Below are 26,147 nucleotides of genomic sequence, written 5' to 3'. Positions count from 1 at the left end.
GCGCAGATATCTTGTATTTGGGCCCAAAACAGGACCTTTCTCAGACACTGTGTTGCTTTGGCAGTTCCCAGGTGGTACAGACTCTCACCTAAGCAGACTAAATTCCTAAGTTCCTTGGAGTCCCGGGACCAAGATGGCGACCGCTGCTGCTGTGGCTTAGGCCGCCTCCCCTGCCGGGTGGGCACCTGTCCTCCGGTCCGGAAGGTGGCCGGCTGTCCCCGGCCCACACAGGGTGCTGCCTCAGCGCCTCTGTGCTTCTGCCTGTTCCAGAAGCTGTCAGGTTCTCTGGCGCACCCTCTCACCTGTTCAGACTAATTTCCTAAGTTCGGCGGGTCTCGGACCAAGATGGCGACCGCTGCTGCTGTGGCTTAGGCCGCCTCCCCTGCCGGGTGGGCACCTGTCCTCCGGTCCGGACGGTGGCTGGCTGTCCCCGGCCCACAAAGGGTGCTGCCTCAGCGCCTCTGTGCTTCTGCCTGTTCCAGAAGCTGTCAGGTTCTCTGGCGCACCCTCTCACCTGTTCAGACTAATTTCCTAAGTTCGGCGGGTCTCGGACCAAGATGGCGACCGCTGCTGCTGTGGCTTAGGCCGCCTCCCCAGCCGGACGGGCACCTCTAGGTTTCTTTTTTGCTCCAATGTTTATAACAGCTACAGGAATGAAACTAGGATGTAGACTGTCCACATCAGCCTCTCTCTCTCAAAAACAGTTGCTGAACGTTTCCTATTGCCTTCATTTTTCCAGGTGAGAAATGCCTAGGGCATGGAGAGGTTAGAAAAATTCTCAACACTCTAGGGTAAGAGAGAGATTGGTGCGGGTGCCACAGGGATAACCCTGTTCTAGGAATAGTCACTGCTGTCTGCAATGTGACTATGGCATCATAAACATGTGCTCACTTGGCCACTGGGAACTCAGGAGGGTGAACACAGTGCAAGGAGCCATGCTGTGACACAGTGTCCTGGATGACATCTGCTGGAGATGGGTAAGGGGTAGAGGGGACATTTTCTGTTACCTTTGAACAGCTTGGACAAACAAGCTATTTTAATTTTTTAGATTTCCTGTATTTTTGTGGTATGTATATCTGATTTGGGGTGCACATATATGTATGTGTATGTGTGTTTCTACATGTGTGTACGTGTGTGTGTGTGTGTGTGTGTGTGTGTGTATGCCAGATGTTGACAAAATGTATCTATCTCCCTCCATCCTTTTCATTCTCCATGTTATACCTTGAGACAGGGTCTTTGACTGAACCTGCATCCTCTGGTTTAGCCAGCCTGCTTAGCCAGCTTGCCTCTGGTCCTCTCATCTTTGACTCCTGAGTGCTGAGGTCCCAGCAGGCCACAGTGCCCACCGAGCACATGGGTGCTTAAGACTTGAACGCTGGTCCTCACACTTGTAGAGCAAATGCTCTACACTCACCATTCCCAAGCCCCACATGGCATTTGGGTTCTAGTACTGCTTGTTTTCTTCTACTTGGAGACACAAGCTATGCCATGGCCTCTGACGCTGGCCAGGCCTTCCCACTGCATCCTTTAGTAGTACAGGAACAAAAGGTCTAGAGGAGCTTAGTGACTGTCCACAAGTCAAGTGGCCCTAAAAGAATTAGCACAGGGTCCCCCACACATCTTCTAAATGTCCAGAGCAAGTGTTAATGCTTTTACTTGGTTTCCTTTTAAATACAACCTCCACCTTCTCTTGTCTTCTATTCTGACTCTGGATATAAATTAAAATTTATTTCACAAGGTCACACAATCATATTTCATTCATTGAGCTACACAGTACCCGAGCCAGCATCCTCAGAGTCACCCTAACACAAACACACACACACACACACACACACGCACGCACGCACGCACGCACGCACGCACACACACACACACACACAGAGAGAGAGAGAGAGAGAGAGAGAGAGAGAAAGAGAGAGAGAGAGAGAGAGATATGCTACCTGCTGGCTGGGCCTCTTTGGAAACCCAAGCAATGGCAACATGTTGTGAACTTGATTTTTCAGACCAAACCGTGCATTTGACACAGGTAGGGGCACGCATGGCCGAGCACTCGCTGTCACAGTGGGAAGAATTTATGTTTGCATTTGCCTCTCGTCCCTTCTCACATATGGTCTTCCAGGCCTTTGGGAATTCCATGGAGAAGGGGAAGGAGAGTTCTGAAAGGAGCTTGCCGTGCCAAGGGAGCCAGTGCTGAATAAAGATGAGCTTGCCATTCCTCCCTGACTCACAGCAATAGGTAAGGTATGGACTGTTCTGCGGTTTCATGTGCGTGGTCTGAATGGTTCTCTTAGCTGGGGCTTTTGAAGAATCTCCTGAAATCAGTTTAATGCTTCCTCCGCCAGGAGTTTTCATACTCAGGGAGGGTCACAGAGGAAAAGTGGGTCACTGTCCTGAAGTCAAGGACAGACATAAATCAAGTACAGGCTTCTCCTGTTTTTATTTTTTTCTTCTTTCTCTTCTTCTCTCTCCCCAGTTCTTCCTCCTTTTCCTCTCTTATCTCTTCTTCTCTCCTCTTCCTCCTCTTTTCCTCCCTCCCTCTCTCCTCTCTTCTTCATATAAGGCAGAGTCTCATGTAGTTTGGTCAGATCTCATGCTTTCTATGGAGCAGAGAATGACCTTTGACCTCTTGCTCCTCATGTGCTCACTTCCAAAGTGCTGGGGTTACATACCCAGGGCATACCCAGGGCAGAGTTCTGTGTACCCTAGGCAAGCGCTTCACCTGGGCTGCATCCCCAGCCCCTCAAATGCTGTCATTATCCCCATATTCAGGAAGTGATGTGTCACTTAGGAGCTTCTGGAGGCCTGTGTTGGAGTGGAGCACTTTCCATATTGTCCCTGTGTTTATCCCACATGAAGAGGAAAGTTCATTTTCCCTCTAATGCTCCCAAGAAGGACCATGATGTAGGACTCAGAGTGGGAATGGCTAGGTACTTCTGTACTTTGTAAATTCTCATCTGATCTCTTTAGTCACTGTTTTAAGAATAGAAAAGTCAAACTTCTTACAGCTTCATACAGCTATGCCCAAATACATCCTTATAGAAGAACTCTTTGTTTTCTGTTTTCAAGATTTAAGTTTTAGTTCTCTCTCTCTCCTCTCTCTCTCTCTTTCTCTCTCTCTCCCTACACACACACACACACACACACACACACACACACACACACACACACAAGGCTGGGGGTTTGCATTTTATCCCCTGGAGCTAGAGTTTCGGGCCTCTCTCTTTTCTACATACTAATAGATCAGAGAGAGAAATTTACACAACTGTTCTTTCATGTTTCCTGTTGGCTTTATTTGTGTAACTTAGGGCGATGGTTGGCACCTTGTCCTGGCTTTATGTGAAACCCCAATGTGGTTTGTGCTGTTGCTTTCTGTCACTTGACACAAATCTAGACATTTCAGAGAGGAGGAAATCTCTGTCCAGAATTGCCTCCATTAGGCTGACCTGTAGGCAAGCCAGAGGAACATTTTCTCACATAAAGATGCACGTGAGCAGGCCCAGACCACTGTGGCGGTGCCACCATTGGGCAGGTGATCCTGGCTGGTATAGGAAAGGAGACTAAGTGAGCCATGGGGAGCGGCATTCCTCCATGGTTCCTGCCTCTGCTCTTGCTTGAGTTCTGCCCTGCCCTGCCTCCTGATGGACAGTGATTGGGATGTGTGAGCCAATTAACTGATTCCCTCTTCAGATTGCTTTGGGTCACAGTGCTTATCACAGTCATGGAAAAGGTTAGGGCAGTGTTTCATAAGGACTTTCTTTTCAGACTGGAGAGATGGCTTAGTGGTTAAGAGCACTGGATGCTTTTCAGAAGGATCCGGGTTCAATTCCCAGCAGCTACATGGCAGCTCACAACTGTCTGTAGCTCCAGTTCCAGGGCATCTGACACCCTCTCACACACAAGCAGGCAGATCACAAATATACATAAAATAAGAATAAGTGATTTAAAAAAAATTTTTTAAAAGAACAACAAGAAGAAAGGACTTTCTTTTCTTCCCACCTTCTTTCCTACCCATCATCCTTGTGACACAGAAATCCTTCTCTATCTTGAAGTATATGTGTGTATGTGTGGACACGCACTTGTGCACATGTGTGTGTTCACCAAGACCAATGTTTGGAGGTCAGAACACTTGCAAGATCTCTACCACGTGGGTCTCGGGAATCCAAACCAGCTTACCAGGTTTGGCGAGAGGCACCTTTATATGCTGAGCCATCCTCTTGGGCCTTCTAACAGTTTCTTTTGAAAATGGGGAATGACTATTGACATCCACACCTTTGATTTTGTTTACATCTCAAGAAGTGTGTACAATTTCTTCTCTCAGTATAAAGGTTATAATAAGTAAGCACATTTTCTTGGTGCTTAAATCCACCTCGATTTAAAAAATCAAACCTCACTAATCTGAAAACACTCATTTTTATTTACATGTGTGCCACAGAGGTGCCCACGGAGGCTAGAAGATGGCTTGGATTTTGTGGAGTTGGCATTACAGGCATTTGTAAACTGCATAACGCGAGTGCTAGGAACTGAACTCTGGTCCTTTGGAAGAGGATCAAGTGTCCTCAACCACTGAGATCTCTTCATCCTCTTATAACACATTTATTCCTAGTATTATGGATATGCTATGCTATCATCCTATGCAGGGTTCATTTGTGGGACTGTTCATGAGCCATGAGTATTAGTTAATCAATACTGTTTTCCAGTCCATGTTTGCTCTTGAGTTTGAACTGCTCATTTAAAGCATGTATGGGCCCCGAACTGCTTTTGGGAGCCTCTGGAAGTATTTGGAAGTGCAGAATTTATCTGTTCCTGGAAGTTTCCTAAAACTCACCTGAAGATGACCTGTCAGTATCGTTTAAGCGTTATTAAAGACTCAGTCATATTAGTGACGAACCATTTAGCCTTTTCTATTCCCTTCTTAAAACATTTTTATAGCTCATACTTTCCAGACAATTGACCATTCTAAGTTTAAATTTTTTTATTTTATGAATAGACTTATTAGTTATTTGGAAATGAAGGGGCTGGGAAGATGCCTCGGTGTTACAGCACTTGTGATGAGAATCTGAAGACTGGTGTGTGTGTCTTCCAGCCTATTACCCAAAGCACAGAGAGACAGAGTTCTCCAAGGGCAAGGTGGCTAGCTAGACTAGGCAAATCTACAAATTCTGGGCTCAGTGAGAGATCCTGACTCAAAATATAACATAGCAAGCCATCTTGGAAGACACTTGACATCAACCTCAGGGCTCATACATACATGAGTACAGGAGCATGCACATCTGCATACATGTGAGCACACATATGTGAACACACACGTGTGCATACCACACACAAATACATGCAAGACTCATGTCTCTGTGTGAGTATGCAAATAAATAAACAGATATGAACACATATAAAGAAAACATGCTCTCTCTCTCTCTGTATATATGTGTGTGTGTGTGTGTGTGTGCAGAAAAATCTTCACTGAGTCTATAGACTTGTCTTATAATTTCTAACTCTCCTTCCTATATACCTGTTCGGTGCTGATAAAGTTATCTCTATTTAAGCGTGTTGACTGATTTGCTGCTCTCTCCTCTCAGCTCCTTGGTTTCTGCTCAAGTCAGCATTAACCCTTGTTGTGCCTGTTACTGTTTGTTCCACTTCTTACTGAACAGTTTTACATTTTTCTGTTTTAAAGATTTTACTCTGTTTTGAATCATGTGTCTACGTGTGGGCATGTGTGTATGAGTGGCCGTGTCTGCGGAAACCAGAAGATGGTGTCAGGTTCCCTAGAGATGGAGTTTTAGATGGTTGTAAGCTGCTCAGCGTGCGTGCTGGGAACAGAGTATGGGTCCTGTGTAGGAGCAGCAGCTGCTGTTAACTGCTGAGCCATCTCTCCTCTCACTTTACATCTTTTAAAACAGTGTTCACAAAGCCATGAGTTTCCCTGCAAGTGTAGTTCTGGCTTCTGCCTACAGTACTGGATGGCACTATACTTGAATGATGGCATGTCTGAGGTTTTTGTTTTGTTTGTTTTGTTTTTGGTTTTGCTTCTCATTTTTTAAAAAATTTAATTGTGAAAAAAAATTTGCTTTGGTGGGAAAAAATTTGGAAACATTTTTTCCTAGCCTTAAAAAACTGTTTCATTTTTATTTATCTGACAATTTCACATACACACAATATACTTTGGTCATTTTCACACCAGAACTCTTTCTCACTCTGCTGAACCCCTTCCTCCCCACAGGTCTCCCTCTGATTTTCTCATCTCAGTTTGTTTTAGCTCCTCCACTGAAGAAAATGAGTCCAGCGCTGCCCCTAGCACTTATAAGGGCTGCTCTTATCCCTGTCTTCTGTGTGTTTCTGATTAAGGATTAGTCCTCACTGAGCATGTAGAAGCTGCATGCCCTGTTCCTAATGCACGTACCCTGATCTCTCTCTGTCTCTGTCTTTCTCCTCCCTCTCTGTCTTCCTCCTCTCTCTCTCTCCCTTCTTCTTTCTATGTCTTTCCTCCCTCCTTCTCTCCCTTCTCCCCTCCCTCCTTCCTTCCCTCCCTCTTCCCCCCCCCACACATTTGGTTGCTTGATTATGATAAACCTCAGTTGATTCTCTTTGTGGCTATATTGTTGGAGGAGTTCGAATCCACGTGTGGATATTGCTCAGTAGCTTCAGTTTGAATATTAGCTTTTCACCTACTTCCAAATTCCTAAAATTCTTTATTTCAGATATCGTGTTTTGTTTTTCAAAAATATTCACTGGGTTCATCTTTATACGATCATACATTTAGTAGTTTTTGAATCACAAGCCAGACATCCTACTACATGGAATTCTAGAGGTCCGGATAATATTTCCCACTGATGGGAGTTGGGTCTCTCATGTCAGCCAGATCAGTCAGGGGGCTCAGCACCTCCATCTAATCGGAGCTGGGCTGGGTTCAGCCTAGGGTGGATTCATTCCTCTCACTTCTGTTTCCTCTCCAGTTCTAAGACTAATCTCTTCCTAGATTGACAGGCTGGCGGCTTTTTATCTTCTCCATCTTAAAACATTGGTAGGGGTTTTGGTCTCAGACTTCACAGGTTTGGAGTTCTGCCCCTTCCAAGTTTGGAAAATGTTTTGGGGAAGAACAGACAGAGCTCCTAAAGATTGCGAGACAACTGGAGCGTTTGCTGCATGTTATCAAAGCTCAGCAGCCTTTCGCACAGCCCAGGGTCTGGAAGCCACCGGCAGTGGAAAGCCCACTGTGAGTGGCTTCTGAGGTTTCCAGATGTTCATGCTAACCAGCACAGTTTCTAAAAGCTCTGTTTCTTTCTTTCCCTTTTAATACTCTACCCCTGTGTTATCTAGATCAGATCCTCAACCAAATTTAAAACCAGTGAGTGAAATGGGGGAGGGTAGGTATATCAGCCAGCAACTGATCACTCTCTTCAGAGCACTCATCTTCTTGGGAATTTTATTCTGTTTTGTCCTCTTCATCTCAACACCACTCTATTATCTTTATAAACGCATTTTTTTGGCAATTAATCTGAAGATTTTAGTTGTTGTAGTAAAATGGTAATCTTTAACCAACTGTTATCACTTTCCTAGACCCCCTAATCATACTTACAAGTCATTTTCACGCAGGGTTGGTTCAGTCTATGAAGTATTTGCCTTGCAAAGGAACTGCATGTGATTTAGAGAATTCACATAAACATGCCAGGTATGGGGGAGGCTATTTGCAATCCCAGCACTGGGGAGGCAGAGACAGGAAGATCTTTGGTGTTCATTGGTCAGTCTAATTGCTGAGCTCCAGGCCAGTGACAAACCAGGACACAAAACCCAAGATGGATACAAGTGGAGTGATGGCTCAGAGGTTCAGAGCAATTGTTTCTCTCTTAGAGGACCCGGGTTCAGTTCCCAGTACCACATGGAGGCTGACAACCACCTCTAACTTCAGTTCAAGAGAAAGATGTCCTCTTCTGGTTTCATTGGGTAATACACAGATACGTAGGCAAACCATCCCAACACATACAATAAAAATATCTATTTAAAAATAAAACAAGATGAATGAAGCCCAAAGGACACCACCTGAGGTTGTCCTCTAGCTTGCCACGCCTACTGACATGCATGCACGTGCACACACAGAGTGCACACACAGAGTGCACATACACATATAAATAATAATGTTCACTTGGTAGTTGATTTGTTCATGCTTTTCATTTGTTTATCAGATAGGCATTGAGGATCTTCTATGTGCTAGGTCCTATGCAAAGTGCTGGTATTCAAGATAAACAAGAAGACCCTGCTTGCCTTCTTAAAAGAATCCTATACCTGGGAAGGATGGTCACATGAATAAATGAGGAAGAAGAGATGGAGGTGCACAGATTGTCCCCAAAGGAGAAGGACCTAGTGGTTCTCCCCAGAAATGATAGTCCTTAACAATATTTCCAAAGTCAGATAAAGAAGGCAACTCTTCTGCAAGCTTAGTGTTGTGCTGTCCATTCTGAATCCTCACTCCTTTATCGTTGGGGGAAAGGCACAACTTTTACTCATTGAGCATTTACAAGTAGTCTTTGCTGAAGCTCCTAGAGGCTGAGGGTTGGTTCAGGGAGCTAAGCAAATGAAGATAGCTCCTGTCATTCATGAGGTCATGGAATGGTTAGACAAGCAGACATCTGAACAATTCTACAGCTTGGTACCAGGCAGGGCTGGAAGACAGCAGGCTTGTCTGTTTAAAACTGCAGTACTCCATGCCTTCTCTCCTCCATCTGTCTCCTTTCCGCCAGCTAGGAGATTGGATGAGCAAGCGTGAGGCTCACATAACCTGTGCAGACTTGACCTTGGCTGTTGGTAACATGTACCTTGGACTGGCCCCTTATAGGCTCAGACAAAGCTTTTCTCACTAGTTAGAAGGATCCAGAAGGAAAGAATGTGTACTAAAATACAAACTTTCAACATGGTATGGAGTGTGCAATAAGAGCACATATTCCTGGTCACTTTAAATTAAAACACAGATCATGGATAAAAGAAATATTTTTATGTATGCAACATTAAAGTAGGAGTGTTCATAACATCATGGAGCTGTATGTCCTGTAGAGTAAAGCCATCAGTTGCCAATTCCAGCTGTGGTTGTACTAAGTGCCAGGGAAGATGCTGAGTGCTACGTGCTCAGTTCTTTGTAGGCATTAACCCACTTGATTATCTCCCTTTGTTTAGTTCTGTGTTGATATATGAGGAAGTTAGGATGCAGAAGATATTTAATTAAACTCAGTATTCAAATGTGAATTTGTTTCTCTCCCCGGTGCATTGTTACCTCTTTAAAAGCAGGTACATACAATAATTATTGTTGTTTTTATGGATTGGTGGCTGTATAGTATATTACCTTAAACATAAAAAAGAGATTAACTGGATTCAGGAGGTAGTTCAGTCTTTAAGAACTTGCTACATGTGGTGGTTTAAATGAAAATGGTGAAATACTTGGTCCTCAGTTGTTGGAATTGTTTGGGAAGGATTGGGAGGTATGGCCATGTTGGAGGAGGTGTTTGAGAGCCCTGGTGAGGGCTTTGCAGTTTCAAAGATTTTTGTGCTTCCCAGTGCTCTCTTTCCACATCATGGTGGTGGGTTAATATGGGAGCTCTCAGATGTGCTTTCTCTCTGCTATCATGGACTCTTTGAAACCACAAGCCAAACAACATGCTTCATTTTGTAAGTTGCTCTGCTTACAGAAACACAAAAGTAATGAGGACACTCTGCAAACATGAGGATCAGAAAAGAAAAGAAAAGAAAAGAAAAGAAAAGAAAAGAAAAGAAAAGAAAAGAAAAGGAAATCAAGGGTCATGCCATGTGGTTATAATCCTAGGGCTAAGGGGGATAGACAGGCAGATTATGGGGATCACTAATCAGCCTAATCAGTCAGTTCAGAATTAAGAATGCTTACTGCTCTTATAGAGGAACTGGCTTTAATTTCCAGCACCATTGTTAGCTCCAAGAGAAGGAAGGAAGGAGGGAGGGGAGGAAGGGAGGTAGTGGAGGAAGGCAGAGAAGGAAGGAAGGAAAGGGTAGGAGGGGAAGGGAAGGAGGTGAAGGAAAGGTAAGGAGGGGAAGGGAAGGGAAGGGAAGGGAAGGGAAGGGAAGGGAAGGGAAGGGAAGGGAAGGGAAGGGAAGGGAAGGGAAGGGAAGGGAAGGGAAGGGAGGAAGGGAAGGAGGGAGGAAGGGAAGGAGGGAGGAAAGGAAGGAGGAGGAGAAGGAGGGGAAGGAGGGAAGGAAGGATGGGAGGGGGAGAGAAGGAGGGGAAGGGAGGGAAGGAAAGGAGGGGAAGGGAGGGAAGGGAGGAAAGAAGGGAAAGATGGAGGGAAGCGAAAGGAGGTAAAATAAATTGTGACTGTACGTGTTCTGTAAGATCCTGAATACAGAGGTGAAGCCAAGGGTTAAGAAGGGGCCACCACATGGATGGCAAAAGATGGTGTTTTTTGGCTAGACAACAAAGAGCTAATGAGACTGAGGACTTCCCACCTACAGGTGGTCCTACTCACAGGAGGTTCTGCACCAAAGCTGCTTTCCCACCCATGATCCCGAGGTTCCTGAATATTCTTGCTTAGGAAATCTGTGGCCTTCTCCTCTCATGACTTGTCTCCACGTACCTACCAAGCCTTCCACTCTATAGACCGGTGAGCAAACATGTAGAAGCAAGCCACAGGGAACTGCAGATTCCCCAGGCTGGGCAGGGCAGGCAAGGCACCCACCAACTGCGGATCCACTGGCTCACCCAACAAATGGTTTTCTACAGGCCTAATTAAGGATGACTTGATGTCTGTAAGGCTACACTTAAGTCTTTGTTGGCCCTCTATTGTTTCCATTGAGCGTGACAAGGTCTGGGAGCCTTATTGAAGATGTCTCAGCCAAGTGCCAAGGGCAATTTTTTTTTTAAAGTAAAAATCACTACTTTCATTCCCTAAACATGCCCATTTACTTGTTTTTCTATTTTATGGTATGAGTCACTGCTATAAACCTAGCTAGTCTTTTTTTTTTCTTTTTATAATTTTAATATCCTAAAGTCAGGTTAGCATTCAAACCACAGGACAGGTCTGCTGGCATATTCCAAGATCAGTGGTTAAAACTCTGGGGACAGGGCCAGCAAATGGCTCAGAGGGTAAAGACACTTGGTGCCAAGCTGGGATTCACATGGTGGAAAGAGATAACTGACTCCTTCAAGTTGTCCTCTGATCTTTGTCTGCATCTGCAATACACACACACACACACACACACACACACACACACACTTCACAAATTAAAAAACAACAGGAAAAAAATAAAAATCTCTCTTCAAATATCCTCCTTCCCATTTGCTCTCTGAGGTCTCCAGGCCTGACAGGTAATCATGACGGACAGTATCAGTTATCTTTTGTTGTATGCTTGTATGCTATTGATCCCATCGGCTACTTCAACCAACTTGTATGGCAAGATTTAGTAAATCCAAGTACACAGCACTCAGTTAAATCGTACATTTGGCTATACAGTAAATATCATGAGTGACTGTTTATTGCCCACACAATTTGAGGACCAGATATTTACTGAAATATATGTGGATATACTATCACACAGGCTCAGTGCTATCAACAATCAGAGGCTTTCAATGCTATTCATGGTGGAAGAGTTGAGCACAGATCAGATAGATAGCTTTTGCTATGAAGGAAGCAAAGGCTAGGGGAAATGGAGACTGGTAGGGAGATAATAAATATACAAGTCTATACAGATCTCAGCTCATATACACCCACTCACCCAAACACACACACACACTCGTTTCATCCATTAATGAGAGTAAGTATGCATGCATACAGGGTTGTTGTTGTCGGGAGGTGGACCAATGGGTTAAAGTTCTTGCCTTTCAAGCTTAATGATGACCTTGGTTTGATCCTCAGGACCCAGGGCACAAGGAGAGAAGTATTCATAAAAGTGTCCTCTGGCCTTCGCATATGCACAATGACATGTGCCCATTCAAGCATGTGTACACAAGCATGTGAAAATACACACACATACACACACACACACACACACACACACACATAATGGAACATTTTTTAAAATAGCATGTTGAAGAAGACTCAAACTACCAAGAAATAAAAACAAGAATAATAATGAACTTTCACTCAAGACTAACCTGGAAGGCAAGAGAGAGTTCACAATTTGAGTGTCAAGGCTGAAGATGTGCCTCAATACTTGGGAATGCTGACTGTTTTTGCAGAGGACAAGGGTTTGGTTCCTAGCATCTACATCTGGTTTCTCACAACTGTCTGCAACTGTTGTCTTAATGGTATAGTTATAGAACTGGACAAACTGAGAGATTTAAAAACTTTTAGAAAAAAAAAATGGAAGAAAAATCTGATAAAGCTCGATTAACACATGACCCTGCAAAATGAATGCACATTTCTTTCTAAGAAGGAATCGCCAGAGGAGAGTGAAGATTCCATTAGTAATCACATCTGATGATACCCTATCTCCATGAAACCGTAACCAACAGACATCCAGGCCCTAAATTAAGATTATTTTATACCCGAAAATCACAGAAATTATTACCAATCAGCAAAATAGCCATTGAGCTCTACATTTCAAACCCTGAATTTTGTAGAACTATTTGCACAAAAATTCTAAATGCAAGTTTAGAGTACCAAGAGAGGTTTGTTGTTGTCTTTTGGGAATTTGTGAATATTAGAAGAAATTTATCGCAATGAATAAACATTAAGGGGCTGGAGAGGTGGCTTAGTCAGCAGTATTTATGATGCAAACACAAACTGTTCAGATCTCCAGTACCCAGATATAAAGGTAGATATAGTAAGGTACACCTGTAATCTCAGCTGGGAGGCAATGACAACCAGTCTTGTTGAGTTAGTGAGCTCTGGATTCAGTGAGAGGTCCTGCCTCAAGAACTGTGGTGGTGGTGGGGATGGCTCAGTGGTTAAGAGTATATCTTGCTCTTGCAGAAGAACCCTAGTTCTGTACCAGAATCTATGTCAGGCATCTCACAGCTACTTGTAACTCCAGGTCTAGAGAATCCGACACCCACTTCTGGCCTCTAAGGATACCTATGCACACATGCACACGCGCACACACATACATACATACACACACACACTACACATAATATAAATAAAAATTCTTTTAAAGGTAGGGAGTAAAGAAGTCACTGGACATTGATTTCTAGCCTTCATATATACATGCACATCCAATCATGTGTTTCTCTCTCTCTCTCTCTCTCTCTCTCTCTCTCTCTCTCTCTCCTCTCTCTCCCTCCCCCCTCATACACTTTAAAAGCACTTTCAACATCTGAAACAAAAGAGAATTGAATGGAGACAACTTTTACAAGTTAATAAAATGTAATGCACAGTTACAATAAATAAAATTCTCTAGACATGTAGAAAATAAAATCAGGGGTAAAATCAGTGAAATAGAGAAAAATTGAAAAGACACAAATATTAGGTGGTGATAAATATGAAATAAAGTAACATTTTAAAAAGTGATAGAAAGGGAGACGTATTTGTTTGTTTGATGGTTTATTTATTTACTTATTTATTATTTTGGAGATAGGTTCCTATGTGGCCAGGAATGACCTCATATTTGCTATAATATAGCCAAGGCTGGCTTTGAACTGCTGACCCTACCCCCTCCACTTCCCGAATACTGGGGTTATGGGTAAATATCACACCTTTCATCTCAAGATTATTTTAAAATTAGGTTTTGGATGGTCTTGGGGGAAGATTAAGGTATATCATTTATTTCAGCAAAAGACATTGTAGTTCTATTGAGGATTTAAACACACAAAACTGTAAAACAATATGTGTCCCAGAAAACAAGTATGTGAAAAGCTCTTACAAAGTAGATTCAGAGGTCATAAACAAATACAGTGACCACGTTGGTGATTTGCAAATTGAAATAACCTTAAGCAAGCATACACAAACTCCAAAAAGGCATTGAGAAAAAATTGTTATGTACACATATACGTATATATGCACGCACGCACACACATACATGACAGGGGAATGGGTTTTAATTAAGAAGAAGTTTGTAAAAATAAATAAGGAAAAAAAGCAACAGTCTAAAAGCTAAAAAGGTAGGTCTGGCAAAATGGCTTACTGGCTACAAAAATGTTTTTTTGCACAGGCCTGGTGATCTGAATTCAGTCCCCAGAAACCACAATGGACAGAAAGAACCACGGGCCGAACGTTATTCCAGCTACTTTTCCTTTTCTGTGGTAGAATTCCCAGACAAAATGACCACAAGGAGCAAGGCTTCGCTTTAGCTTATAATTGCACTCTGCAATGGCGACAGGAGTACCAGGCTACACGACAATCAGAAAGCAGAGGGGGCAAGAAGTGAGGCCAGGGTACAAAACTGCAAGCCCACCCCTCCTGACGCGCTTCCTCCAGGGAGGCCCCGCAGCTTCAGCCCTGCAGCTTCCTAAACAGCACCACCAGGAAGAGACCAAGTATTTAAACACATAGTAAGCCCTGGGTTCTGACTTCCACATGTGACCGTGGCATGAGTGTTCCCCACTCCAGAAAAATAATAGCAAAGGATTTAAAAAGAAGTAAAACTTCTGAATAGGCAGCGAATTTAAAAGAGAGAGAGAGCATTTCCTCCCATAATGTTAAAGGAAACTGAGAGATAATTTTATAATTTATCAAATGTGTAAAATTTAAAGCTTTGATGCCTACCATTGCTGAGTCGCTGGGACAATGGGCTTTATGCCCTTGGCCAGGCATATAACTGACAGTTAAAACCTCACACCTATTTCCTACTGCTAAGTGCACTCTCAGGGGTTAACCTGGGGATGAATGTATACTATAAACAATTTCAGAATACATATACAAGTTTATTCACAGCGCTATTGCTGTATTATCATAAAAAGACAAGATTGGGAATAAAATAGCCATTGATAATGGACTCCCTAAACCTTTTATAACAGGGGTAGGGGTGTGGCTTAGTCAGCAGAGTGCTTGCTAGCTTGTGCACGTGAAACTCACTGGATTCTGTCCTGAGCACTGAATAAAGCCGGTGTGTGTACATGCCTCTAATCCCTGCACTTAGGAGGAAGAGGAGAAGTTCAATGTCATCTTCGACGACGTATTGAGTTTGAGGCCAGCCTGGGATATATGAGACTCCATCTAAAAAATAATAATGACTGAAAATAAAACTTTTATAATGTAGCCACAAGATGAGCAAATGTGCAACCGCTGAAAGAAATAAGCTGGGAGGTGTGGGCTGACGTGGAAAGGAATGAAAAGAAAACCTCACAGAGAGAGGAATGCATGCCAGTCCCTTATGCAACACATATAAACGTGTTTTATGTGCACAGAACATATAAAGATATTGTGCAAAACGCACAAAATACGCATCTATATTACATAGAAAGAGGATCGTAAAAACTGATATATGTGTACATTTCTGTTAAAACAGAAACTGTTCCTTGTGCTGCTGCTGCTCGGGGCTGAGCCTGAGCCAGGGGAGGGTCAGCAGCTCCACTTTTTGCCTGTCTCTAAACTTTGAATTTTAAAAGGTTACATTGTATTGTTTCTGTTCTGCCATCCCCTGAAGCCAACGCAAATGATTAGGGGCTGCAGCGTGTAAGGCTATTCAACTGTTTTATTTTTTAAAATGTGATCTCTAATTTCCAAAGTCAGAGAAATTGTTTTTAAAATATGCCATTTCATCAGCTGGAGACATAATGCTCACAGAAATTAATTGGTCTGGTTTTGAGGTACTTTGAGGATTTATGCTTTTTTTTTATTTTTTTTTTTTTTTGAAACAGGGTCTCATGTGGCCCAGGCTGGCCTTGACTTCACTGTGTAGCTGAGAATAGCCTCCAGCTTCTGATCCTCCTGTCTCCTCCTCCCAATACTCTGATTACAGATGTGTAAGACCAACCATGCCTGGGTTCTGTGAAGCTAGAGGTGAAACCCTGATCCCAGTGGACACCAGCAAAACACTATACCAGCTCAGCCATGCTCCCAGCTCCTGTCTTGGTCCTTTATCACTTGAGTCCACCACCAGCTCCTGTCTTTATTTTCTGGTAGCTTCTCTTCTTCCCAGGCTTGTAGATCAGACTCCCCACTGTTTTCTGGTTCCCCACCCTCTTTCAGGCAGGCCCAGCACAAAAGCAGCCCTGCTCTGCCTGCCTGTGTGTGATTCAGTCACAGTTGTCGCCGGGCTCCTGGGGTCCTTTTATTTGGAGGGCATATCTGTTTTGGAGACAGGCTCCGGCAGCAATATTCTAGGCCTGTTCTTAAGTAAGAGGCCTCCATACCTCCTTCTCCTGAGGGTTTGACATATAGGGAGCCCTCAAGATGTGTTAGGAGCTGCCCCAGCTGGCTAAGTGCTCCCTTTCATTTCTGTAGGCTTCTGTTAGCTTTACTAGTAAAATGGGCATATCACCTTCTCATGACTCTGCTAAAATTATTTGATAGAAATTGGTAGCTAACTAAAGGATGCTTATCTTCCTTTGCTCATTACTCCCCCCCAACACACACACACTCCCCCCCCCCCGCCACCTCCCCCCCCCCCCCCCGAGATCAACCAGGAACATCATTCTTCAGGTATCCTGCACTTTGGTTTGGTTCTGTTGTTTGATGTTCTTTAGTTTTCAGTCACAAAATTCTGGCTGTCTATACCTCTGTCAGACACCACAGTGCCGGGGGTCTTCCCTGTGTACTGAGGGTCCAGCTCAGTCCTCGTTTTTGCCACGCAAATCCTTCACAGATTGAGGCACTTTCAGTGTCTTCTCAGTCCTCTCTTTCCACTCATTCTGAGTTTTGATTTCTCTTGCCTTGTGTTAAGGAAGGCTAACCCTTACATTCTTAGTCTCCCTTCCCCCCAAGGATCCCCAAATCCTTCTGTTCTTTGTCTAGTACCCAATCGCAGGCACTCTGCCCAATCTGAATGTCCCAGAAGCTGTCCCAGGGCGAGCCTGCTCTTGGGCAATCCGTTTCTTCATCATTATTTTACAAGACACACACCTATGACCTGGAGGGTCTCTGGGTGTGGGCCTCCAAACAGAAAAGAGCCCTTGAAGTCGAATCAAACCTGTGGGTAGACTTTCAACTCCACAGTGAGCCAGCAGCCTGGAAACCCAAGCTCTCGATTAACAAGCGCCTACCCAGTCCGCAAGGGAGGCTGCTCGGTCTGTGTTGAGTCTCCTGGAATTGTTTGGCCATTATTCAAGCTTAAGGTGAACTAACTTGTTCTTTTCCTTCGGAACGCTGCAATTCTCATTTCAGATGACTTCAGTACAATTCTTGCATATGGATCTTCTTTTTATGAATCAAAGAACTGAAAAATTTTGAATGTTTCATAAATGTATAGCATGTATTAAGGTCATACTCAGCTCTCCCATTCTCTCACCTTCACTCCTGATAGCCTCCTACCTCTTCCACTTTCATTCTCTCTGTCCCTGCCTGTACATATGTGTGAGTACACATGTGTATAACATATGTGTGTGCATGTGTATATGCATGTGTGTTTGTTTGCAGGTCTTGTGCAAGTAGTCATAGCTCTTGCATGTCCATGATTGCAGTCAACATGTTATATTCAGAAAATGATTCCATATGTGCATGGGTGTGTGCATGGGTGTATTCATGTGTGTGTATGCATGTGCGCGAATATATGTGTGTGTGTGTGTGTGTACATGTGTATGTGTATTTGCAGGTCTTGTGCAACTAATCACAGCTGTTGTGTGTCCATGATTGCAGTCAACATGTTATATTCAGAAAATGACTCCACAGCACTCATCTCCATCTTCCAGCTCTTACGGCCTTTTTCCCCTTTTGTACAATGTTCCTGGAACCTTGGAGGATGTGATAGAGATGTCCTGTGTATGGCTGAGTACTTAATTATCAATACTTTTGCCAGTTTTGAGTTTCTGCATTGTTGGCTACAGCAAAAGAATATGACAAAGGCTAAGAATAGGTGGCACATGTTGATGGATATAAACATATTCATAATTTAGAGGGCAGTTTGATTATAGTGATAATTTATCCCCCTAGGGCCCCTGATCTTTCCAGTCACAGGCTTTTTATCAGGTTTAAAATAGTATGCATGTGTTCCTTCCTGTGACGCAGGCCTCAGATCCAAGCAGAAAGTGGTTGGCAGTGCACAGTCATGTCAGTATTGCACAAGTGCTGTCTCTTGCCAGGTGGGTTAGCTCTGTTTAAATATGGCCCTGGATGTAGAAGACTATTAACTTTTGTAGCCTAACTATTGTCCAGAAACTCCCCAGATAGTACAAGCCATTCTGTGGCTCTTGTATGACTACCTGAGCTATGTGATCAACCCTAGTGATAAAGATGCCACACAGTTTGGACATAGGGCACAGAGAAATTAAGCTGTAACTGAGTTGTACAGCTATTCTAGAAGATATGAAGAAAAGAAGGGTGGCTTGCAGGATGATTATGGACAGAACCACTTTAGTAGGCATCCTTCTCTCCTGTCCATTTTTTTTACCCTCTTTCCCCCTACTACATGGAAAATGAAAGCCAGGCTTTCAATTCTCAGCCTTGGCTTTTTCACATCTGTGCAGGGATAACAGCCTTCTTGATGGTGGCACCACAAGAACTCATTCGCTGTACTCAGAACGCACAGCACTTAGCAAGGGTTGATCCCACGGCAAGCACCTAAGGATGGTACCTAAGGTTGGCGCCATGAGGGGTGATTTAAATATGGACTCTGAAGATGGAGTGCTCAGAGTACAGCTTGAGACCCTTACATTCACTTACTGACTGCAGATTCTGACCAGCTACTTGCCCCTTGTGGCAAGTATCTGGACAGTGTGTAAATGGTGATGACACCAACACAAACTGGGAGTTAGATGGACAGCCTGTGAATTCACATGTTCTATGTCCTGGGATTGAACCAGGCTTGGCTTGTAGACGGGCTCTGATGGTTGCATCTGTTCTGAACAAGTGTGAATTTTTTTCTTGTCTTATTCCCTGAATAACAAAATAGAACAGTGAAGGTCACTTCCCTTGTATTATGTGTGGGAAGCTAAAGTGTATGATAAGGCGCACAGATGCTGACTGCAAACACTGTGATATTTAAGGGACTGGAAGAGGGCTCAGTGAATAAAGCATTTGCTCTCCAGGCCGGAGGAGCTGAGTTCAGGTCCTCAGTACTCACACGGAAAGCTGAATATGGTAGAAGGTGCCCATAGCTACACCACTCTGTGACAGAGGTGGGAGAACCTTGGAGACTTGTTGGCTACCCAGTCTAGCCAAATGACAAGGTCAGATTCAGTGAGAGGCTGTGTCTCAAAGATCAAGGGCAGAATAATAAAAAAAGAGACTTGATTTCTAGCCTATGAAACACACACACACACACACACACACACAGAGAGAGAGAGAGAGAGAGAGAGAGAGACAGAGAGAGAGAGACAGAGAGAGAGAGACAGAGAGAGACAGAGAGAAAAAGAGAGACAGACAGAGAGGTGGAGATGGAGGAAAAAGATATTAAAAAAAAAAAAAAAAAACAAGAGTAATAAAGTAAAAAAAAAAAAAAAAAAAAAAAAAAAAAACCCTTGAAATCAGAAAGGTAAAATTGACAAACACACACAAAAACCTGGGCAAGCCCCTGGTGAGCAGCATGAGAGTGGAAAACACTTAAATAAAATCAGCCATTATGAGCTTGGATTTCTTAAAACTAAGGCTGCAAATCCCTATGGCTGGAGGTGAGCCCAGCCCAGCCCAACCCAGGCCAGGCCAGCTAAAGGCATCATTACTGGCAGAAGGCCCACTTGGAGACATGCAGTCCATCTCTACATGAAGTTGTTTTCACTTGGTCTGCAGGCTGGTCCCAGCTGTGCTGCCCCAGGCAGGAGCTTTCTTAGAAGAGCCTGGCACCAACCTCTTTGGGAGATCTGACTCAGAGCTTCTCCTTCTATCCCCAGCACGACTCAGACTTCTCAGCTAGCTCCTCTCTCACCAACCTACCAGCATGTTCACTGTCTACTTTAGAGTTTGAGCCCTGAGTTAGGGAAGTTATTTAGTCATTACAGTAGTTGCCTGGAAAGAAGTTCTGAGTTAAGTCTCCAAAACCCATGTTATGAAATGCTGGGTGTTGTGGCACAGTAATCTCAGAGGAGGTGATGACGGCTGGATCCCTAGGGTTTAGTGCCCAGCTGGTCTAACCCACATTGTCTAACCCAGTAAGAAACAGCATCCCATATTAGGCAAAGGAAGCACACTGGAGGTTGTCCTCTGACCTTCTCCATGTACATGAATACACACACACACACACACACACACACACACACACACACACTCACATGCATGAACATGCATGAACTGAATCTTCCTACACTTGTCCACACATGAGCATAAGAAGACTTGACTGAAGAGACAATGAAAGATCTTCTATGTCCTCCTTGAATACTGTATCTTCTGAGGCTCTGAGTTCTTCTGTACCCAAGATCCTGCTGAGCAGAAGCTAAACATAGCATGGACTGATGGTACCTGTGTGGTGCTGCTCTGGTCTGATAGTATGTTCTTTGACAACTTAAAAGGAATAATTTGCTTTCTTCTTCTTAAGAGAGGCAAAAGATGAAAAGACCCAACTGCATAAAACCAAAAATTAATCAAAAGGGGGAAGTATTTGTATCTGATCTCTTGACCCTAGAAGTGAGTCAAGGGCGCTACATTAGTCATTTTTCTTGTTTCTGTGATAGAGGCCTAGCAGGAAAACTTGAGGCAGGCTTATTTGGCTCACGGTTTGAGGGTACAATCCAAAGCAACTGGTCACTTTGTGTTCACAGTCAGAAAGGTGAAAGTCTGTGCTCAGCTCACTTTCTCCTTTCTATGCAGTCTAGATTTCCATCTAACAGTGCTGCTCATGTTAGGGTGGGTCTTTTCATTTCAGGTAAGCCAGTCCAGAAAATCCCTCAAAGACATGCCAAGAGATGTATCTCCAAAGTGATTCTGGGTTCTGTCAAGTTGACAATCAAGATCAACCATCACAAATGTAAATCATGATGTCAAGAGGGGATCCTCAAGCCATCTGAGTTCCCAGGGAGAATACCTACAGGTACAGGCACATGGCTCCAACTTGAGTGCGTGCTTCATAGTCTTGAAAACATTCCTGGGTGGAAGTTACCACTATTGTGGCCATTCCATAGATGAAGAAACTGAGACATAGGTAGGGTAATGGGGGCAGTGATACCATATAAATCCTCAAGTCTTTCCAGAACCTGCTGAGGGGGAGCATGGAGAGGGAGAGGGGGGGGAGAGAGAGAAGAGAGAGAGAGAGAGAGGAGAGAGAGTGAGAGGGGGTGAGAGAGAGAGACAGAGAGAGACAGAGGGAGAGAGATATGTTTGTTTGGTCACAGCTGTAAAAGTCAATAGGATTTTCCCTCTTGTTTCAATTTTGCTTTTGTCTTTGTGATGTTGAGAACTCAACTTCATACAATCCAGGCGAACGTGAACACTCTACTGTTAGTTTCTAGTCCCTGATTGAGGTTAATTGTTTGACTCTTGTTTCTACCTCTAATGAGAGGCCTCCTGGGTATCTCACGTCATGGCAGATGATATCATAACAGGAGCTCGCTCATGAGAGAAGGGGAGACCAGTTTTATGGTAAAAAGGGAAGACAAAGGGATTCTAGGGGCAAGATTGCTTTATTTTTGGAAATAGCTTACTCTTGAGGAAACCAATGGGGATCTGGTAAGAATGTATTTTATTAATGTCATCCAAGGGCATTGCACCAGTGACTTAGCAAGATTTCACTAGGTTCTCTATCTTAAAAGTTTAGCTGTCTCAATACTACCACACACAGGACCAAGCTTCCAGCCAACACAACTTGGGAAGATACACTCAAACCATATCTAAGCCTGTATATCAGCAGCATCCCTGGTGTGTGTCCTCTCGATGTCTCATGGGGCAGTTCCCATTCAACCTTGCTCATCTTCTCTCCTGAGTGAGGGATCAGGACAAAGATATTCAGTAATGGTTTGTTTTTCCCACAGCACTCAGTACAGAAGCTAGACTTTAGTAAGTGGTCTGAAGCCCCAAGGCTTGGGGACCATTGGAGAAAAGGAAGTTGGAAGATTCTGTCTTCTGGGTATGACTTTGCACACATGAACCCATAGCAGCTGTGGTTCCTTTATACGACTTTCAAGCCAGTCAACAGTCCAGCATGGACAGGGGTAGGGATATAGGTAATTGTTGGTCTCTAAGGAGGGAAAATTAGGTGTCTTTAAGACCTTGGCTCCTGGTAGATGGGCCATGCTCATATGAATAGTCCCAACTCCATAAGTACTTAAGAGGACATGATGTTGAGAGAAGGTAAATAAGTGGATTTAAAAAGAGTTAGGGGATGGTTGGGGGTGAATATGATAAAAAAATATGTTGTATGCTTGTATGAAATTCTGAAAGAGTTAATAAAATATTTTTTTAAAAAAATTCAGAAAAAGGGGAGTGAAGAGAACCAACTGAAAGCTAGTGAACATACCATTGAGAGAGCCATACAAATACACGGAATGTGGCTCTGTCACCCACATTGTGTGTCAGATACTAAGAGGAATCAAAGAAGGACCTTGGAATTTTCTCTGGTACCAGGAACCAGCATTCTGACTGTGCAAATGAGATGTCACATCGTACATTTATCAGCAAACCTAGAGATCCCCAAATCTGCATGTCACTCCTAGGGAACGCTAAGAATAAGTTTGCAGAGCACTTAGTCTGTGGCTTCAAGGGTGGTGTCTTTATCCACTGTTTCATGTCTCCTTCTACCTGAGTTAACTGAAGGGAGTGTTGCATAGCTTCTTCAGGAGCATGGGGAAGATGATGTCATTGGTTGGAGAGGAAACAGAAAAATATATAAAGTAGACAGAGACAAAGGCAAAAATCCTGTGAGAAAATGATAGCTAGCAAAAGCTTAGCTGGCAAAATCTAGGGAAGAAACTCTGTATCTAACTAGAATGGGGAATATGTGTAGCGTTAATGTATTCATCTGTCATCACTGAAAATTAGAATTACAAAGAAAAGTCTTTTGCCTAATTTTTAGTGAAAAGTTATAATGATGCAGGATTCCATAAACCCTACTGTAATCAATGAAAACCTCATCTAAAGACCAGAAGCAAATATTCAAGATGTTAATTGCAGCTTTTTTTTTTCTCAAGTAAGTACTGGGCCTATGAAACACTGTTTTTCTGTTTTCTTTGTTATTTGAATTCAAAATTACCATGGCCAGGCTGGGGAGACAGCTCAGTGGGAAGTGTCTGCAGCACAAGTGTGAGGAGCAGAGTTTGAATCTCCAGAACCTACACAAGTCTGAGCACGATGGCAGATGTCGGTACCCGGTGTGCCAAAGGCAACCAGGAAGGTGCACAGCTGAGTCCCGGGAACCTCAAGGGCCACATAGCTAGAACCCACAGCAGTGAACAACAAGAATCCCTGTCTCAGAGGCTATGGAGGGTGGGGAGCATCACCTGAGGCTGTCCTCTGACCTCTGCACTTATACCTTGGCATGCATATACTTGCACTCACAAATGGGATCACACACACTTTTATGCACACGCATCATGTATATATAGTATACATAAACACACAAAGATTCCATGGCTGAAAGCAACATACATCCCGGGAAAGTAATGAATTTGTGAAATGCACAACATGCTTACATTTATGAAAGGATTTTCTAGAAGTACACAATGACTTCTGGAATATGTGTAAACAAGTGACCGAGCCATGACTCTGCAATTCTGAAGATACTGAACGCATATAAAGAGTATGTCAGAAGATCTCTGTGTGGATCTGCACAGCTATTCTTTAGTGCATTGATTGCAGGTGTGGTATGAACCACAGAAGCATAGACTGGGAAAAACTGAGTTAGGGTTAGGTTCGGGTGGGATGAACCAGTGGGGAATGAAATGGGCCATACTTCTAGTAAGTTCTGGAAAGTTCGAGGGACTTTATAGACTGAAAGAAGCTGGAACAAACAGAGACTGTTTGAGAAACAGGAAAATGGAAAACAGTGTAGGGTCTTTTCTTTTGCTTTCTTCCCCATATAGACAGGCACATGCACAGACATACACACACACACACACACACACACACACACACACACACACACGTGCACGAACACCTTCTTATTTTCTATCCACCCTACCTCCTATCTAACTGGTGTAAGAGCTGTCTAGCCCCAAGCACAGCTGCAGCAGACACTTTGGCTAAAGGTAGTTAAAATGAAGCAAAGTTTTGTGAGATTTTTTTTTTTTAATGTCTATTTTTAGACCAGGTCGGGCATGGCTATGTTTTGAAAACAGGGATTTAAGATTGTCATTTTTTTAAGGTAGAAAGTCACTAATTTCAGAGAGATATAAAGCTCTTTGGAGCTCAGATTCCCCGAGCCCTACCTCAGCTTCAGAGCAGAGGATTACTAACTCCGTTGGTGAGAAGATAATTTTATTTTAATTCTCATGCAATAGCTGAATAACTGCCACACAAATGCCAAGTATCAATCTTTATGAGTAAATTACTGCGCTCCCTCCTAGGGTGTGGTGCAGGAGAGGAGACATACTTTAGGAGCTATAAAGTCCTTGCATGTAATTTTCTTCCTAGGCTATTCTGAACATAACAACTTTTTTTTTTTAATAGCCCAAGTGAACATTGTGTCAGAAGAGTAAAAACAGAAAACTTTAACAATGTGAACGGAGCGTTGATAAAATAGGATCAGAGGTGAGCTACTGTGCCCGTTTTGTTTGGTTTTGGTTTCAGTAGGTTCCAGGGATTTGAACTCAGGTCCTCATACTGGAACAGCACTTCACTGACTGACCCATCTCTCCAGCCTTGCCTCTGCCTTGTACAGAGTCCTTTATCTGTTAATTCAGATATTCTTCAGCATGACAGTTATGACACTAGCTGTTGAGACTCTCGGGTACCTTAATCTTTCTTTAAAGAGGAAGAGGAAACGAAACAAATAACTGAATATTCTTGTATTTGCATTGAATGCACTGGAGGGGAGGGGTCAGGCTCACTTCTGATTTTTTTCAGGAGTCTGCTGGTGTCACTGTTAGTTCTTTTAAACCAGAGCCTCACAGGTGGGAAGTGTCTTCTCCAAATTCCTCAAGGAGGGGAAAATATTTAATCAACATCCATGTGGCTTTGACTCCATGAAGTTTGTAGTTTTCTGACCCAGGCCACAGAGAACTGCAGTAGCCAAGAGCACTTAAACACATTCTCAGTCCCTACCTTGGTTTTCCCCAAATGAGAACTCCCCATACATAAGCTCATCTCAAGGCTTGTGCTTGGCTCTCAAGATTGGTATCTGCCCATGGAGAACTAATGAAGCCTTGAGAAATTCTTTGAGAACGTCTTGGTTACTTTTCTCATTGCTATAACAAAGCACGGGGCCCAGAAGCACAGTTCATGCTGGGGAAGTCATAGCATCACAGTCTTGAGGTAGCTGCTCATGTGTGTGTCCAGTGAGGAAGTGTAGCCGGAATGGCGATGCTGCCTCTATGTAAACGCTGGGGGCCTTGCACCTGCAAAAGCATCTCCTGCAGGAGGATGTAACTCAGAGCTGCCTGAGAGAGCAAGGATTGCTGGTGCAAGCAATGCTAGCCAATCAGGAACTGCTGTTTAGAATAGATACTTTCTTGGGACCAATGGGGCATGGGTGGAGGGTATTAAAGGAGTTGCTGCAGTGCTCACATGAGCTTGCTGCAGCAATTCCCACCTGCTCCTGGAGTCTGTGTCATTAATTCTGCACCAATTTGTCCCCAACTGCCAAGGGCATGTAGGGTCCAGCTGAGAGCTGTCCAGGGTGCAAGCAACAAGGAAGTACTGAGAGACAGATGTTGGTGCTCTGCTTGCTCTCTCCTGTTTTTTCAGGAGTTAGCACCAACCGTGATCAGATAGGGCTTTCCTACTTCAGTTAAACCAATCTAGAAACTCTCCCATGGGCATGCCCAGAGGTTTGCCCCCTACGTAATGCTACATCCTGTCATTTGAAAGTCAATATTAATCACTGCGAAGGGGTTAATTCTGGTCTCTACAGGGAAGACACAATGGCAAAAGGAATGAAGAGGCAGAGATATTCTTACTCTTAGGGCTATGGCACGCCCTCTAAAGCAGTGATTCTCACCCTTCCTAATGCTGTGACCCTTTAAGACAGTTCCTTATGTTGTGGTAACCCCCAACTACAAAATTATTTTCATTGCTATTTCA

At 43.6% G+C, this 26,147-nt stretch overlaps 1 long non-coding RNA gene across 1 annotated transcript; it reads left to right on the top strand.

The window, feature by feature from the left end:
- Positions 1–922: 922 nt before the first annotated feature.
- On the top strand, positions 923–24,616 carry Gm34698. The gene is made up of 4 exons (XR_387341.3): positions 923–977; positions 2,004–2,236; positions 20,842–21,006; positions 24,576–24,616. It is a non-coding gene; the product is annotated as a predicted gene, 34698 (long non-coding RNA).
- Positions 24,617–26,147: the final 1,531 nt, after the last annotated feature.

This window comes from Mus musculus, chromosome 1, assembly GCF_000001635.26.
Source record: "Mus musculus strain C57BL/6J chromosome 1, GRCm38.p6 C57BL/6J".
NCBI classification, from domain to species: domain Eukaryota; kingdom Metazoa; phylum Chordata; class Mammalia; order Rodentia; family Muridae; genus Mus; species Mus musculus.
This window is presented reverse-complemented; position numbering and strand designations above follow the sequence as displayed.